Below are 17,585 nucleotides of genomic sequence, written 5' to 3' on the forward strand. Positions count from 1 at the left end.
TATACGGTTGTAGACCAGTGTTTGTCTCTGATGATGGTTAATCAACAGGCTGGGTGATGCTCGCTAGGTAGAATCGATCGCACACAGCCCAGTAAAGGAACATTGGACTGCACTGTACCTTCTGTACTGTACTGTACACACACACACACACACACACACACACACACACACACACACACACACACACACACACACACACACACACACACACACACACACACACACACACACACACACACACACACACACACACACACACACACACACACACACAGCTGTGCTCACTAGACCAGGGCTGATCTTCTTATGGCAGCATGTAGAGCAGGGGCCTCACACAGCACAGCAGGCTCTTTCCCCTCTGCACTGTGTGCTACGGCAGAAGTGTGTGTGTGTTCCCTCTCTCCTCTGGTTTTCATGGTACTGCAGAAATCACTTGGAACACTTTTATATCCCCTGTGTCTCTTCAGCTGTGGTCTCTCAAGATCTGAGGACAAAGATACTGTACCGAACAAGACAAAATATCAACTAGAATATCCACATTTTCTGTGCGTTGTTTACTTCTATGGGAACCATTCTTTTAGTAGCCTGGTCTCAGATCTGTTTGCCAGCTCCTGTGGTCATTGTCACCCCAGGCAGGCTAGTCTTTGACTGTTTCTCCTACAGTTGTATAATGCTCTCATTCAATCTGACTAAAAATGTCGGTAGTGTAGCTTCCAGGGTCATTCTCATCTCATTCCATTACCATATGAATGTCAGCCATATTGCCACATACTGGCTGCCCATAATGTTGGCAAGTGACCCAGTCCCTGTGGTGGAGGTCCTACTGAGAAGCTTATAACGGGGCTGGCACTTTGGAAAGACAATAATGTTGTTCTGTTAGTTAACCAAGACAGGGATCTCTATTCTGATTGAGTTGGCAGTGATAGTTCTCATTCTAAAAATCTACGTTTATATGATCTACTAATAATATCATATCATCCAATTGAGAGGGTTGCCAGAGTACAGATACATTCACAGTATAGCAAATTTGCCTTCATCTAAACGCTACATAAAAACTTAACAAACACAGTAACTGGTTTGTAAATGTGCCTTCTGGTTAGAAGGACTCCAGTCCTTCCAGGCCTTGTCGGAGTTCTTGTTAACCAGTCTATTTGAGTAAAAGAGAGAAATACGATATCGAACAATACAGGCCCTTAACCTCAGTGGTTAGTCTGCTGGCTGTGGGGGGTAAACCTTTTCTATTCAAAAGGAACTGCGTGTTCTTCATGTTTTACTGCCTGCACCCTCTCTCCCTCTCCTCTCTCTCTCTCTCTCTCTCCCTCTCCCTCTCTCTCTCTCTCCCCCCCTCTCTCTTTATCTCTCTATTCCCCCTCTGTCTCTCTCCACCTCCCAGAGTCTGTGCTCTCCATCTCTCTCTCCCTCTCTCTCTCTCTCTCTCTTCCCCCCTCTCTCTCTTTATCTCTCTCTATTCCTCCTCTGTCTCTCTCCACCTCCCAGAGTCTGTGCTCTCCATCTCTCTCTCTCTATTCCCCCTCTGTCTCTCTCCACCTCCCAGAGTCTGTGCTCTCCCCCCCTCTCTCTCTCTTTATCTCTCTCTATTCCCCCTCTGTCTCTCTCCAACTCCCAGAGTCTGTGCTCTCCATCTCTCTCTCCCTCTCTCTCTCCCCCCCTCTCTCTCTCTCCCTCTTGTCCGCGGCATGTTAACACTCCATCTCTGACAGTGAACCTCATAGCACCATGGAAACCAATCAGACCTATTCTACCGCTGTGTGTGTGTGTGTTTGCCCTCGCCTGCATCTCTCTCTGTGTGTACGCCTGCGTGCATGCTATTGCACACACCTTTGCATGTGTTTGTGTGTGTGGAGGCAGGGACAGAAGACTTGTTCAGATTTAAACAGCCCTTAGAGCGGTCGATGCCATCGCGACGGGCCTCTTTCTGTAATTCATGTAAATTCCCTTAAGAACTCTACCTCATTGTCTAGCCCATTGTTCCTGTGCTGAACCACAGCCCTAAGTCATCAATTATGTGTAACTGTGTGTAATTCTAAAGCTGATATTCCTGCCGACCTACAGACAATTACTGTTCACCAGATAACCTTCTCAAATGAAGGTAATTATTGTCATTGTAGGGATTATTGTTGACAGTGGATTCATAAATCGTTGAGATTAGACATCACCATAGTTATTGAACGTGGAGAGTTTAACTAAAGTTAGCAAGGGTTAGCTTTATAAGACAAAAAAGGGTATGATTACACCCCGGGATACACAGTAATGTATGTTTTATCACTTTAATGGGGTGTTAATTCAATACTACTTAATACAATATAAATGGCAAACATCTAACTAACAACACAAGTGCTCTATGAGGAAAGGTATCTAAAACGATGACATTATGTGGTTATTTTACTACGCTGTTTGTTTGTACAATGTAAATAAACACTGCAACAACCACAGAAAATGTGTTTTAAGAAGCAACAACCCATCTAAACTGAGAGGTAAGAATCCCTAAATCACTTGTTGTTTCTGTCTTCGATTGACAACACTGAAGCATTTCAACAAGTGCCCCCCCCCACCCTGCTCCAATCCCATTGAGAGAACCAAGCCTCGTATTCTTTACTCTGAATAGAGTGACCTCCATAGGAAACCTCTCCTCTATCCAACGCAGGCATGCACGTGCACCCCCCCCCCCACACACACACCACACACACACCCCACACACACCATTCCTGTGAAAACGACTCCAGCCCGCCCGATCGCATGCCTGAACTTTGTTCTGTTAAAAGTTGCCATTGAAATATGCACCAGTTGCCATTGAAATATTGTCCTTCCATTGCTTCTGTGACAAAGCCCAGGGAGGGTGCCCAAGGCAACACAGTGTGAGTCTCAGGGAGCCAATGGGCCTTCAGGGTCCTCCCAGAGTCTGTGCTCAACAGAGTCAGTGTGCAGACATAATGCCTATTAGACCTGCTCAATCACCAGGCATATACTCAATGAAGTATGGTCTTTCCATTCATTTCATAGCACAATCCAAACCTCATAACTATCAATCATCTTTCTGAAAGTTGTCAGGAGACTCTGGACACAGGAATGAATGAATAATGCTTTTATTTATAAAATATTCTACGCTAATGGGATGCCATGCAGAGAAGTGAGATTCTGGGAAAATATATACAGGGAAATGTATGGTGTGTTATATGCTGTGTTAGGAACGTGTTATAAAACGGTTACATTTCAATACAAAGCATTGGTTTCAGATCTTTTGATAATCAGTGAAGCGATGGAAACCTACAGGCAATCCTAGTGCAGTATGAATCTATTTGAAATGTGAAGTAAAATATGGAAGAGATCATATGGTATAGATAATAAAATATGCTATAGATATGGTATAAATCATAGTGGTATACTGTATATAGCTCTACATTCCAGTGCAGTGCTTTTGTATCTCTTCTTGATGACCAGGGAAGCAGTGAAAACCTGTAGGCAATCCTACCGCAGCATCAGGGTACGATTATCAAACGATATAATTAAGCAATAAGGCTCGAGGGGTTGTGGTATATGGCCAATATACCATGGCTAACGGCTGTTCTTAGCACGACGCAACACGGAGTGCCTGGATACAGCCCTTAGCCGTGGTATATTGGCAATATACCACAAACCCCCAAGGTGCCTTATTGCTATTATAAACTGGTTATCAACGTAATTAGAGCAGTAAAAATAAATGTTTTGTCATACCCGTGGTATACGATCTGATATACCATGGCTGTCAGCCAATCAGCATTCAGGGCTCGAACCACCCAGTTTATAATGGGGTACAGATACATTCCAGTGCAGTGAAGCAGGGAAAACCAGAAGGCTAAATGGTTAAATGGGAATATGGTAGAACTGATATGCTGCTAGCAATGACATGCAACAGTGATCAGGTAATGAAGCCATTGGCAATGCTCCCTCCATAGAGAAGTGGATTCCTATGGCTATCCACTTTCCACTATCCACTTTCCACTATCCAGCCAATATAGCTGTCTCCTAACCCAACATAGAAGCTAGGAACAACAATGGAGAGGGAAAGGAACAGAGAGAGAGAGAGAGAGAGACACACACATATAGAGACAGAGAGAAAGAGAGTAATCAATTGAGAGAGAGAGACAGAGAGAGAGAGAGTAATCAATTGAGAGAGAGAGAAACACATAGATAGAGAGTAATCACTTGAGAGAGAGAGAAACACACATAGATAGAGAGTAATCACTTGAGAGAGAGAGAAACACACATAGATAGAGAGTAATCACTTGAGAGAGAGAGAAACACACACAGATAGAGAGTAATCACTTGAGAGAGAGAGAAACACACATAGATAGAGAGTAATCACTTGAGAGAGAGAGAAACACACATAGATAGAGAGTAATCACTTGAGAGAGAGAGAAACACACATAGATAGAGAGTAATCACTTGAGAGAGAGAGAAACACACATAGATAGAGAGTAATCACTTGAGAGAGAGAGAAACACACATAGATAGAGAGTAATCACTTGAGAGAGAGAGAAACACACATAGATAGAGAGTAATCACTTGAGAGAGAGAGAAACACACATAGATAGAGAGTAATCACTTGAGAGAGAGAGAAACACACAGATAGAGAGTAATCACTTGAGAGAGAGAGAAACACACATAGATAGAGAGTAATCACTTGAGAGAGAGAGAAACACACAGATAGAGAGTAATCACTTGAGAGAGATGTTGAGTTGTGAGAGTGGTGGTGAAAATCTAAGTTGTAGGCGTCATTTGTTCACTTCAGTTCAGACCCCGAAATCACTGTTCCTGGCTGTCGGACAGTGAGCTTTGAGACAGATTATGTTGCATTTTCACTGCTTTTGTGAAGGGAGGAGTATTATTCTGGGTTGGGGAGGACATAGAATAGTGACTCTTTCAAAGGGAGAGCTCCCTGCCATTGTTGCCTGCTGCAACCATAGCTAACGAACTTCAAAAGGCTTTTTCAAACCTATTCTTATAAATGTCTGCAATAATACCACTGTGAGAGGAGTGGGCAATAAACTTCCTGTTGGCTAAATCAAGTAGATTAGATGTCATAGGATGGGCCATCTGTTGAGTGTAGGTGACCACTTTACTTCCTCTGTAGGCTGTCTTCAGGTTGGATGATTGGATTAGAACGGAAGGAAGTTGTTTGTTTTTGCCTCTGGCTATTTTCATTCATCTTGTTGAAGTACTGTATAGCTATAGCAGGTACTTTTACAGTTAGCTAGAACAACAGGAGGGGATTTGAGGAAGCTGTTACCTGTTGGTTGGTGACAGAAATATGCACTGACAGTCAGTCAACATTTATTACATTTTTTACCCACTTTTTTTTTCTCTCCAATTTCGTAACATCCAATTATGATCTTGTCTCATTGCTGCAACTCCCCAATGGGCTCAGGAGAGGCGAAGGTCGAGTCATGCGTCCTCCGTAACATGACCCGCCAAACCGCTCTTCTTAATACCCGCCCGCTTAACCAGGAAGCCAGCCGCACCAGTGTGTCGGAGGAAACACCGTTCAACTGACAACCGAAGTCAGCTTGTAGGCGCCCAGCCCACCACAAGGAGTCGCTAGAATGCGATGAGCCAAGTAAACCCCCCCTCCCCCCGGCCAAAGCCTCCCCTAACCCAGAAAACGCTGGGCGCCGCCCTATGGGACTCCCGGTCACGGCCGGTTGTGACACAGCCTGGAATCGAACCTGTTTCTGTAGTGACGCCTCAAGCACTGCGATGCAGTGCCTTAGACAGCTGCACCACTTGGGAGGCAGTTGCTTTGCATGATAAATTCATGAATATTGTCTTCTTGTCTTCAAATTATCTGACAGGCATGTGTGATGTTCCATCCCAAAAATATTTTGCCAGAATTTAAAGGATAAAGGATTTGGCTGAAAAAACCCTGCAACTCAGTGTATTCTAGCAGCATTCATTTGATACCAGGAAATGTTTAACCCCTATTGTAGAGAGACAAAGGGTTGTTTTAATCCCACTGTGAGAGTAGGAGGGAGGGAGGGAGGTAGGGAGGGAGGAGGGTCAGGGAGGGAGGGAGGAGAGTCAGGGAGGGGTACAGGTTTGAGGAGGAGGAGGCGAGGCGGAGGTGGGTGTGTCTGTGAAACATGCCCCCTCGCTCTCACTGTTACTCTAGCAGTGTTAGTTCCACCAGACAAACACAACGTGGTATACACAGCCACTGGGAACTTTGCTCTTTCACACACACAGGACACACACACTGGACACACACACACACACATCGGACACACACACACACTCTGGGAAGATTTGTTCTTGCAGACCGCAGCAGAGAGACAGGTAATGTAAAATCTAATGTTATTTTTCACATGCTTCGTAAAACAACAGGTGTAGACGAACAGTGAAATGGTTACTTACGGGGCCCTTCCCAACAATACAGAGAGAAACAAAATAGAGAAATAATAGAAAAGTAATAAAACGTAATAATAAAAGTAGTAATACCGAGTCGATGTGCAGGGGTACGAGGTAATTGAGGTAGATATGTAAATATACCTAGAAATAAAGTGACTGAGCAACAGGATAGATAAACAGTAGCAGCAGTGTATGTGATGAGTCAATGTAATGTAACCTCAGCGGGTTCTTGGGGCGTCATTGACCTGTAATGTTATCTATTGAAAACATAGACTATTTACAGATTACTTGAGTACGTTCTGTATGCTTTGAGTTAGTAGTTCGTGCTTGGCATAATGTTTTCTTCTCTGAAGGCGTTTTTTCACGGTGTCGTTAGGATTCTGATTACCCTGGATTTCCACAAGCAGCATATCTCAAAATGTCATTGTTTTTTGTTGTTGTTGCTGAATATCAACTCATTATTATTATGATGATGGAGGGTTGTGTGGGAGAGAAACACTCGTAGCTCTGAGTTATGGAGTCACGTTCCCTTAATGTAAATTCATGAATGAAAGTGTGATGGATACAATTCTTTCTCGTCCTCTTTGGCTGGTAATGATACTGTTAGGAGAGAGAGGAGGCTGATTATGATACTGTGTTAGAGAGAGAGGAGGCTGATTATGATACTGTGTTAGAGAGAGAGAGAGAGAGGAGGCTGATTATGATACTGTGTTAGAGAGAGAGAGAGAGAGGAGGCTGATTATGATACTGTGTTAGAGAGAGAGAGAGGAGGCTGATTATGATACTGTGTTAGAGAGAGAGAGAGGAGGTTGGTAATGATACTGTGTTAGAGAGAGAGGAGGTTGGTAATGATACTGTGTTAGAGAGAGAGAGAGGAGGCTGGTAATGATACTGTGTTAGAGAGAGAGGAGGCTGATTATGATACTGTGTTAGAGAGAGAGAGGAGTCTGATTATAATACTGTGTTAAAGAGAGAGAGAGGAGGCTGGTAATGATACTGTATTAGAGAGAGAGAGGAGGCTGGTAATGATACTGTATTAGAGAGAGAGGAGGTTTATTATGATACTGTGTTAGAGAGAGAGGAGGCTGATTATGATACTGTGTTAGAGAGAGAGGAGGCTGATTATGATACTGTTATGCAGATGAATGAGGACCCAAAAGCGACGTAATAGTAACAGAGTCTTTATTCCAGTATAAAACAAATAATGATACTCCTGGATATAAATCAATGGAAATCCAAAACAGGAAACTGAAATCCTCTCGTCAATAGAGAGGAACGACTGGAGACGCGACCACAGACTGCAGGTCGCTTCAGGAAGGCACAGGCCGTAGCTGACATAGACACCTGCTCACACGCAGCATCTGAAGAAGGCAAAAGAACACGACAGGGCGGAACAAGACACAGGAACTGCAAACATCAAACAAGAATCCGACAAGGACAGGAGCGGAAAACAGAGGGAGAAATAGGGACTCTAATCAGAGGGCAAAATAGGGGACAGGTGTGAAAGAGTAAATGAGGTCGTAGGGAGAATGAGAAACAGCTGGGAGCATGAACAGAACGATAGAGAGAGAGAAAGAGAAAGAACCTAATAAGACCAGCAGAGGGAAGCACAGGGACAAGACATGATCAAAGACAAAACATGACAGTACCCCCCCACTCACCGAGCGCCTCCTGGCGCACTCGAGGAGGAACCCTGGCGGCAACGAAGGAAATCATCGATCAACGAACGGTCCAGCACGTCCCGAGATGGAACCCAACTCCTCTCCTCAGGACCGTAACCCTCCCAATCCACTAAGTACTGGTGACCACGTCCCCGAGAACGCATGTCCATGATCTTCCGTACCTTGTAAATAGGAGCGCCCTCGACAAGGACGGGGGGGGGGGAGGGAAGACGAACGGGGGCGCGAAGAAAAGGCTTGACACAGGAGACATGGAAGACAGGGTGGACGCGACGAAGATGTTGCGGAAGAAGCAGTCGCACAGCGACAGGATTGACGACCTGAGAGACACGGAACGGACCAATGAACCGCGGAGTCAACTTGCGAGAAGCTGTCGTAAGGGGAAGGTTACGAGTGGAAAGCCACACTCTCTGACCGCGACAATACCTAGGACTCTTAATCCTACGCTTATTGGCGGCTCTCACAGTCTGCGCCCTGTAACGGCAAAGTGCAGACCTGACCCTCCTCCAGGTGCGCTCACAACGTTGGACAAAAGCCTGAGCGGAGGGAACGCTGGACTCGGCGAGCTGGGACGAAAACAGAGGAGGCTGGTAGCCAAGACTACTCTGAAACGGGGACAGCCCGGTAGCAGACGAAGGAAGCGAGTTGTGAGCGTACTCAGCCCAGGGGAGCTGTTCTGCCCAAGACGCAGGGTTTCGAAACGAAAGGCTGCGTAAAATGCGACCAATCGACTGATTGGCCCTTTCTGCTTGACCGTTAGACTGGGGATGAAACCCGGAAGAGAGACTGACGGAAGCACCAATCAAACGACAGAACTCCCTCCAAAACTGTGACGTGAATTGCGGACCTCTGTCTGAAACGGCGTCTAACGGGAGGCCATGAATTCTGAACACATTCTCAATGATGATTTGTGCCGTCTCCTTAGCGGAAGGAAGCTTAGCGAGGGGAATGAAATGTGCCGCCTTAGAGAACCTATCGATAACCGTAAGAATCACAGTCTTCCCCGCAGACGAAGGCAGACCGGTAATAAAGTCTAAGGCGATGTGAGACCATGGTCGAGAAGGAATGGGAAGCGGTCTGAGACGACCGGCAGGAGGAGAGTTACCTGACTTAGTCTGCGCGCAGTCCGAACAAGCAGCCACGAAACGACGCGTGTCCCGCTCCTGAGTAGGCCACCAAAACCGCTGGCGAATAGAAGCAAGCGTACCCCGAACGCCGGGGTGGCCAGCTAACTTGGCAGAGTGAGCCCACTGAAGAACAGCCAGACGAGTAGAGACAGGAACAAACAGAAGGTTACTAGGACAAGCGCGCGGCGACGCAGTGTGAGTGAGTGCTTGCTTTACCTGTCTCTCAATTCCCCAGACAGTCAACCCGACAACACGCCCTTCAGGGAGAATCCCCTCGGGGTCGGTAGAAGCCACAGAAGAACTAAAGAGACGGGATAAGGCATCAGGCTTGGTGTTCTTATTTCCCGGACGATAGGAAATCACGAACTCGAAACGAGCGAAAAACAACGCCCAACGAGCTTGACGTGCATTAAGTCGTTTGGCCGAACGGATGTACTCAAGGTTCTTATGGTCAGTCCAAACGACAAAAGGGACGGTCGCCCCCTCCAACCACTGTCGCCATTCGCCTATGGCTAAGCGGATGGCGAGCAGTTCGCGGTTACCCACATCATAGTTGCGTTCCGATGGCGACAGGCGATGAGAAAAGTAAGCGCAAGGATGGACCTTATCGTCAGACTGGAAGCGCTGAGACAGAATGGCTCCCACGCCCACCTCTGAAGCGTCAACCTCGACAATGAATTGTTTAGTGACGTCAGGAGTAACAAGGATAGGAGCGGATGTAAAACGCTTCTTGAGGAGATCAAAAGCTCCCTGGGCGGAACCGGACCACTTAAAGCAAGTCTTGACAGAAGTCAGAGCGGTGAGAGGGGCAGCCACTTGACCGAAATTACGAATGAAACGCCGATAGAAATTAGCGAAACCGAGAAAACGCTGCAACTCGACACGTGACTTAGGGACGGGCCAATCGCTGACAGCCTGGACCTTAGCGGGATCCATCTGAATGCCTTCAGCGGAAATAACAGAACCGAGAAAAGTGACAGAGGAGACATGAAAGGCGCACTTCTCAGCCTTCACGTAGAGACAATTCTCTAAAAGGCGCTGGAGTACACGTCGAACGTGCTGAACATGAATCTCGAGTGACGGTGAAAAAATCAGGATATCGTCAAGGTAAACGAAAACAAAAATGTTCAGCATGTCTCTCAGTACATCATTAACTAATGCCTGAAAGACAGCTGGAGCATTAGCGAGACCGAACGGCAGAACCCGGTATTCAAAATGCCCTAACGGAGTGTTAAACGCCGTTTTCCACTCGTCCCCCTCTCTGATGCGTACGAGATGGTAAGCGTTACGAAGGTCCAACTTAGTAAAGCACCTGGCTCCCTGCAAAATCTCGAAGGCTGACGACATAAGGGGAAGCGGATAACGATTCTTAACCGTTATGTCATTCAGCCCTCGATAATCCACGCAGGGGCGCAGAGTACCGTCCTTCTTCTTAACAAAGAAAAATCCCGCTCCGGCGGGAGAGGAAGAAGGCACCACGGTACCGGCGTCGAGAGAAACAGACAGATAATCCTCGAGAGCCTTACGTTCGGGAGCCGACAGAGAGTATAGTCTACCCCGAGGGGGAGTGGTCCCCGGAAGGAGATCAATACAACAATCATACGACCGGTGAGGAGGAAGGGAGCTGGCTCTGGACCGACTGAAGACCGTGCGCAGATCATGATATTCCTCCGGCACTCCTGTCAAATCACCAGGTTCCTCCTGAGTAGAGGGGACAGAAGACACAGGAGGGATAGCAGACATTAAACACTTCACATGACAAGAAACGTTCCAGGATAGAATAGAATTACTAGACCAATTAATAGAAGGATTATGACAAACTAGCCAGGGATGACCCAAAACAACAGGTGTAAAAGGTGAACGAAAAATCAAAAAGGAAATGGTCTCACTGTGGTTACCAGATACTGTGAGGGTTAAAGGTAGTGTCTCACATCTGATACTGGGGAGAAGACTACCATCTAAGGCGAACATGGGCGTGGGCTTCCCTAACTGTCTGAGAGGAATGTCATGTTTCCGAGCCCATGCTTCGTCCATAAAACAACCCTCAGCCCCTGAGTCTATCAAAGCACTGCAGGAAGCAGCCGAACCGGTCCAGCGTAGATGGACCGACAAGGTAGTACAGGATCTTGATGGAGAGACCTGAGTAGTAGCGCTCACCAGTAGCCCTCCGCTTACTGATGAGCTCTGGCTTTTACTGGACATGACATGACAAAATGTCCAGCAGAACCGCAATAGAGGCAAAGGCGGTTGGTGATTCTCCGTTCCCTCTCCTTAGTCGAGATGCGAATACCTCCCAGCTGCATGGGCTCAGTCTCTGAGCCGGTGGGAGGAGATGGTTGAGATGCGGAGAGGGGAAGCACCGTTAACGCGAGCTCTCTTCCACGAGCTCGATGACGAAGATCTATCCGTCGTTCTATGCGGATGGCGAGTGCAATCAAAGAGTCCACGCTGGAAGGAACCTCCCGGGAGAGAATCTCATCCTTAACCTCAGCGTGAAGTCCCTCCAGAAAACGAGCGAGCAACGCCGGCTCGTTCCAGTCACTGGAGGCAGCAAGAGTGCGAAACTCTATAGAGTAATCCGTTATGGATCGATCACCTTGACATAGGGAAGCCAGGGCCCTGGAAGCCTCCTTCCCAAAAACTGAACGATCAAAAACCCGTATCATCTCCTCTTTAAAGTTCTGATAATCGTTAGAACACTCAGCCCTTGCCTCCCAGATAGCTGTGCCCCACTCCCGAGCCCGACCAGTAAGGAGTGATATGACGTAAGCGATCCGAGCTCTCTCTCTTGAGTACGTGTTGGGCTGGAGAGAGAACACAATATCACACTGGGTGAGAAAGGAGCGACACTCAGTGGGCTGCCCAGAGTAACATGGTGGGTTATTAACCCTAGGTTCCGGAGACTCGGAAGACCAGGAAGTAGCTGGTGGCACGAGACGAAGACTCTGAAACTGTCCAGAGAGATCGGAGACCTGAGCGGCCAGGGTCTCAACGGCATGACGAGCAGCAAACAATTCCTGCTCGTGTCTGCCGAGCATAGCTCCCTGGAACTCGACGGCAGTGTTGAGAGAATCCGTAGTCGCTGGGTCCATTCTTGGTTCGGATTCTTCTGTTATGCAGATGAATGAGGACCCAAAAGCGACGTAATAGTAACAGAGTCTTTATTCCAGTATAAAACAAATAATGATACTCCTGGATATAAATCAATGGAAATCCAAAACAGGAAACTGAAATCCTCTCGTCAATAGAGAGGAACGACTGGAGACGCGACCACAGACTGCAGGTCGCTTCAGGAAGGCACAGGCCGTAGCTGACATAGACACCTGCTCACACGCAGCATCTGAAGAAGGCAAAAGAACACGACAGGGCGGAACAAGACACAGGAACTGCAAACATCAAACAAGAATCCGACAAGGACAGGAGCGGAAAACAGAGGGAGAAATAGGGACTCTAATCAGAGGGCAAAATAGGGGACAGGTGTGAAAGAGTAAATGAGGTCGTAGGGAGAATGAGAAACAGCTGGGAGCATGAACGGAACGATAGAGAGAGAGAAAGAGAAAGAACCTAATAAGACCAGCAGAGGGAAGCACAGGGACAAGACATGATCAAAGACAAAACATGACAGATACTGTGTTAGAGAGAGAGAGGAGGCTGGTAATGATACTGTGTTAGAGAGAGAGAGGAGGCTGGTAATGATACTGTGTTAGAGAGAGAGAGGAGGCTGGTAATGATACTGTGTTAGAGAGAGAGGAGGCTGGTAATGATACTGTGTTAGAGAGAGAGAGAGAGGAGGCTGATTATGATACTGTGTTAGAGAGAGAGGAGGCTGGTAATGATACTGTGTTCGAGAGAGAGAGAGAGAGAGAGAGAGGAGGCTGGTAATGCTACTGTGTTAGAGAGAGAGAGAGAGAGAGAGGAGGCTGGTAATGATACTGTGTTAGAGAGAGAGACAGAGGAGGCTGGTAATGATACTGTGTTAGAGAGAGAGAGGAGGCTGGTAATGATACTGTGTGAGAGAGAGAGAGAGGAGGCTGGTAATGATACTGTGTTAGAGAGAGAGAGAGAGAGAGAGGAGGCTGGTAATGATACTGTGTTAGAGAGAGAGGAGGCTGGTAATGATACTGTGTTAGAGATAGAGGAGGCTGGTAATGATACTGTGTTAGAGAGAGAGGAGGCTGGTAATGATACTGTGTTAGAGAGAGAGGAGGCTGGTAATGATACTGTGTTAGAGAGAGAGGAGGCTGGTAATGATACTGTGTTAGAGAGAGAGGAGGCTGGTAATGATACTGTGTTAGAGAGAGAGGAGGCTGGTAATGATACTGTGTTAGAGAGAGAGGAGGCTGGTAATGATACTGTGTTAGAGAGAGAGGAGGCTGGTAATGATACTGTGTTAGAGAGAGGAGGCTGGTAATGATACTGTGTTAGAGAGAGAGGAGGCTGGTAATGATACTGTGTTAGAGAGAGAGGAGGCTGGTAATGATACTGTGTTAGAGAGAGAGGAGGCTGGTAATGAGATAGAGGTATCTGCTTCTTCACGCTCTGATATTACCTGTCTCTCGTTAGAAACCCTGCAGCCACAGGCAGGCTGCAGTGCTGCAGACAGAAGCTCTCATCTCCTCTCTGTTGTTGTTTGATGCAGATTAAAATCTTAACTGTATCACTCTTTTGTCGCAGAACATTTTCCTACTGGATCGGGAAATTCAAATGAGCTTTGTGAGTCCCTGAAAAAGAGCAGTTCCTTTTCTCTCCATGCGGGGGATCAGGGTTTGCTATGAAAATCTTTTCCTCTCTCGCAACACACACTAGGCCTAGGTCCTATTGCTGCAACATGCAGCCATACTAATCAACAACCGTTGTTTAATATGCAGTAGCTTATTAATAACACAAGATATATATTGGTTTCCACTAGAAGCTTCTCAGAGCTTGTCTGCAGCACTGAGACTCCAGGGTTTCTAGTGAGAGAGAAGTGATATCAGAGTGTGAAGAAGCAGATACCTCTCTCTCTCTAACACAGTATCATTACCAGCCTCCTCTCTCTCTCTCTCTAACACAGCTTCTGACATCATTTGAGTCAATTGGAGGTGTACCTGTGGATGTATTTCAAGGCCTTCCTTCAAACTCAGTGCCTCTTTGCTTGACATAATGGGAAAATCAAAAGAAATCAGCAAGACCTCAGAAAAAGATTAGAGACCTCCACAAGTCTGGTTCATCCTTGGGAGCAATTTCCAAACTCATGAAGGTACCACGTTCATCTGTACAAACAACAATACGCAAGTATAAACATCATGGGACCACGCAGCCGCCATACCGCTCAGGAAGGAGACGCGTTCTGTCTCCTAGAGATGAACGTACTTTGGTGCGAAAAGTGCAAATCAATCCCAGAACAACAGCGAAGGACCTTGTGAAGATGCTGGAGGAAACAGGTACAAAAGTATCTATATCCACAGTAAAACGAGTCCTATATCGACATAACCTGAAAGGCCACTCAGCAAGGAAGAAGCCACTGCTCCAAAACCACAATAAAAAAGCCAGACTACGGTTTGCAACTGCCCATGGGAACAAAGATCGTACTTTTTGGAGAAATGTCCTCTGGTCTGATGAAACTAAAATAGAACTGTTTGGCCATAATGACCATCATTATGTTTAGATGAAAAAGGGGGAGGCTTGCAAGCCGAAGAACACCATCCCAACCGTGAAGCACGGGAGTGGCAGCATCATATTGTGAGGGTGCTTTGTTGCAGGAGGAACTGGTGCACTTCACAAAATAGATGGCATCATGAGGAAAGGAAAATCATGTGGATATATTGAAGCAACATCTCAAGACATCAGTCAGGAAGTTAAAGCTTGGTCACAAATGGGTCTTCCAAATGGACAATGACCCCAAGCATACTTCCAAAGTTGTGGCAAAATGGCTTAAGGTCATCAAAGTCAAGGTATTGGAGTGGCCAAAGCCCTGACCTCAATCCTATAGAAAATGTGTGGGCGGCAGAAGTGAAAAAGCGTGTGTGAGCAAGGAGGCCTACAAACCAGACTCAGTTACAACAGCTCTGTCAGGAGGAATGGGCCAAAATTCACCCAACTTATTGTGGGAAGCTTGTGGAAGGCTACCCAAAACGTTTGACCCAAGTTAAACAATTTAAAGGCAATGCTACCAAATACTAATTGAGTGTATGTAAACTTCTGACCCGCTGTGAATGCGATGAAAGAAATAAAAGCTGAAATAAATCATTCTCTCTACTATTATTCTGACATTTCACATTCTTAAAATAAAGTGGTGATTCTAACTGAGCTAAGACAGGGCATTTTTACTAGGATTAAATGTCAGGAATTGTGAAAAACGGAGTAAAATTTATTTGGCTGAGGTGTATGTAAACTTCCGACTTCCACTGTATATAATGGTCCTACCAGTCTGTCTGTCTGTCTGTCTGTCTGTCTCTCTGTCTGTCTGTCTGTCTGTCTGTCTGTCTGTCTGTCTGTCTGTCTGTCTGTCTGTCTGTCTGTCTGTCTGCATGTGGCCTCAGCCAAGTCACCGTAATACAAGTCAGTATTCGACGTCCATCCATGTCTGAGGACGTCGGGAGATGACGTGGAAACCGGGCACTAGGGGCAACATTGAGCGCTGCTACCTTCAAGTAGGTTTCGCTTTTGCTAAAGCGTTGCGGATGTGTGTAAGCATCTACCTCTGGTGTCAAAGGTTGCGTGTTTGAATCCAGCAATATAAAGTTTTTTAAAGATTTCAGTTTGAAGCCTATCCTTAACCTTAACCCTTACCTTAATCATTCTGAGTTAATGCCTAAACTTAACCCTTACCGTAACCATTCTGAGTTAATGCCTAAACTTAACCCATACCTTAACCATTCTAAGTTAATGCCTAAACTTAACCCTTACCTTAATCATTCTGAGTTAATGCCTAAACTTAACCCATACCTTAACCAATCTGAGTTAATGCCTAAACTTAACCCATACCTTAACCATTCTAAGTTAATGCCTAAACTTAACCCTTACCTTAATCATTCTGAGTTAATGCCTAAACTTAACCCATACCTTAACCAATCTGAGTTAATGCCTAAACTTAACCCATACCTTAACCAATCTGAATTAATGCCTAAACTTAACCCATACCTTAACCATTCTGAGTTAATGCCTAAACTTAACCTATACCTTAACCATTCTGAGTTAATGCCTAAACTTAACCCTAACCTTAACCATTCTGAGTTAATGCCTAAACTTAACCCTTACCTTAATCATTCTGAGTTAATGCCTAAACTTAACGCTAACCTTAACCATTCTGAGTTAATGCCTAAACTTAACGCTATCCTTAACCATTCTGAGTTAATGCCTAAACTTACCGCTAACCTTAACCATTCTGAGTTAATGCCTAAACTTAACCCTTACCTTAATCATTCTGAGTTAATGCCTAAACTTAACCCTTACCTTAATCATTCTGAGTTAATACCTAACCTTAACTTGACGTTCGTAACAACTTCGAAATTTGACATTTGAGAAACATGGATGAACGTCTAATTCTGACATGAGACTGGATCTAGGACTTGGTTGTGTAGCCTAAATAACGTGCAATGTAAGTACAGTGTGCATTGTATACCAACATCGCTTCCAGCTGTGTTTGTATACAATGTGAAAGGGGTCAAATTAAGATCCGACATTTGTAGGAGACACACAGCCTTGAGAAAAAACTAACACAACACTCTCATTAAGAAGGTGTGGTCTCTCTCTCTCTCTCTCTCTCTCTCTCTCTCTCTCTCTCTCTCTCTCTCTCTCTCTCTCTCTCTCTCTCTCTCTCTCTCTCTCTCTCTCTCTCTCTCTCTCTCTCTCTCTCTCTCTCTCTCTCTCTCTCTCTCTCTCTCTCTTTCTCATATCATAGCCTCAATTTTGTCCCGCACCTTGAATATAGTTGTGGAGAGTCCCTGTAATCCTAGATTCAGATCATTCAGGCGAGAAAAAACATCACCCAGATAGGCCAGTCGTGTGAGAAACTCGTCGTCATGCAAGCGGTCAGACAAGTGAAAATTATGGTCAGTAAAGAAAACTTTAAACTTGTCTCTCAATAAAAAAAAAGCAATACTTTGCCACTTGATAACCAGCGCACTTCTGTATGTTGTAAAAGCGTTACATGGTCGCTGCCCATATCATTGCATAGTGCAGAAAATACACGAGAGTTCAGGGGCTTTGATTTAACAAAGTTAACCATTTTCACTGTAGTGTTCATAACGTCTTTCAAACTGTCAGGCATTCCCTTGGCAACAAGAGCCTCTCGGTGGATGCTGCAGTGTACCCAGGTGGCGTCGGGAGCAACTGCGTGTGTGTGCGTTACCGCTCCACTATGTCTCCCTGTCATGGCCTTTGGCGCCATCAGTAC

The 17,585-nt window shown here is 45.8% G+C and overlaps 1 protein-coding gene across 17 annotated transcripts in view; it reads left to right on the top strand.

The window, feature by feature from the left end:
* LOC139584306 (neuronal cell adhesion molecule-like) overlaps nt 1–17,585 on the top strand; it is a 173,977-nt gene that overhangs the window by 41,514 nt on the left and 114,878 nt on the right. Inside the window, exon 1 of one of the 17 annotated variants that reach the window (XM_071415983.1) lies at nt 6,181–6,330. The exons of the other annotated variants lie outside the window; for them this stretch is intronic. The gene's annotated coding sequence lies outside the window, so the exon portion shown is untranslated. Of the gene's footprint in view, nt 1–6,180; nt 6,331–17,585 lie in introns of those variants that run through there. 17 annotated transcript variants of the gene reach the window in all.

The sequence above is a fragment of the Salvelinus alpinus genome, chromosome 9 (genome assembly GCF_045679555.1).
Source record: "Salvelinus alpinus chromosome 9, SLU_Salpinus.1, whole genome shotgun sequence".
NCBI lineage: Eukaryota > Metazoa > Chordata > Actinopteri > Salmoniformes > Salmonidae > Salvelinus > Salvelinus alpinus.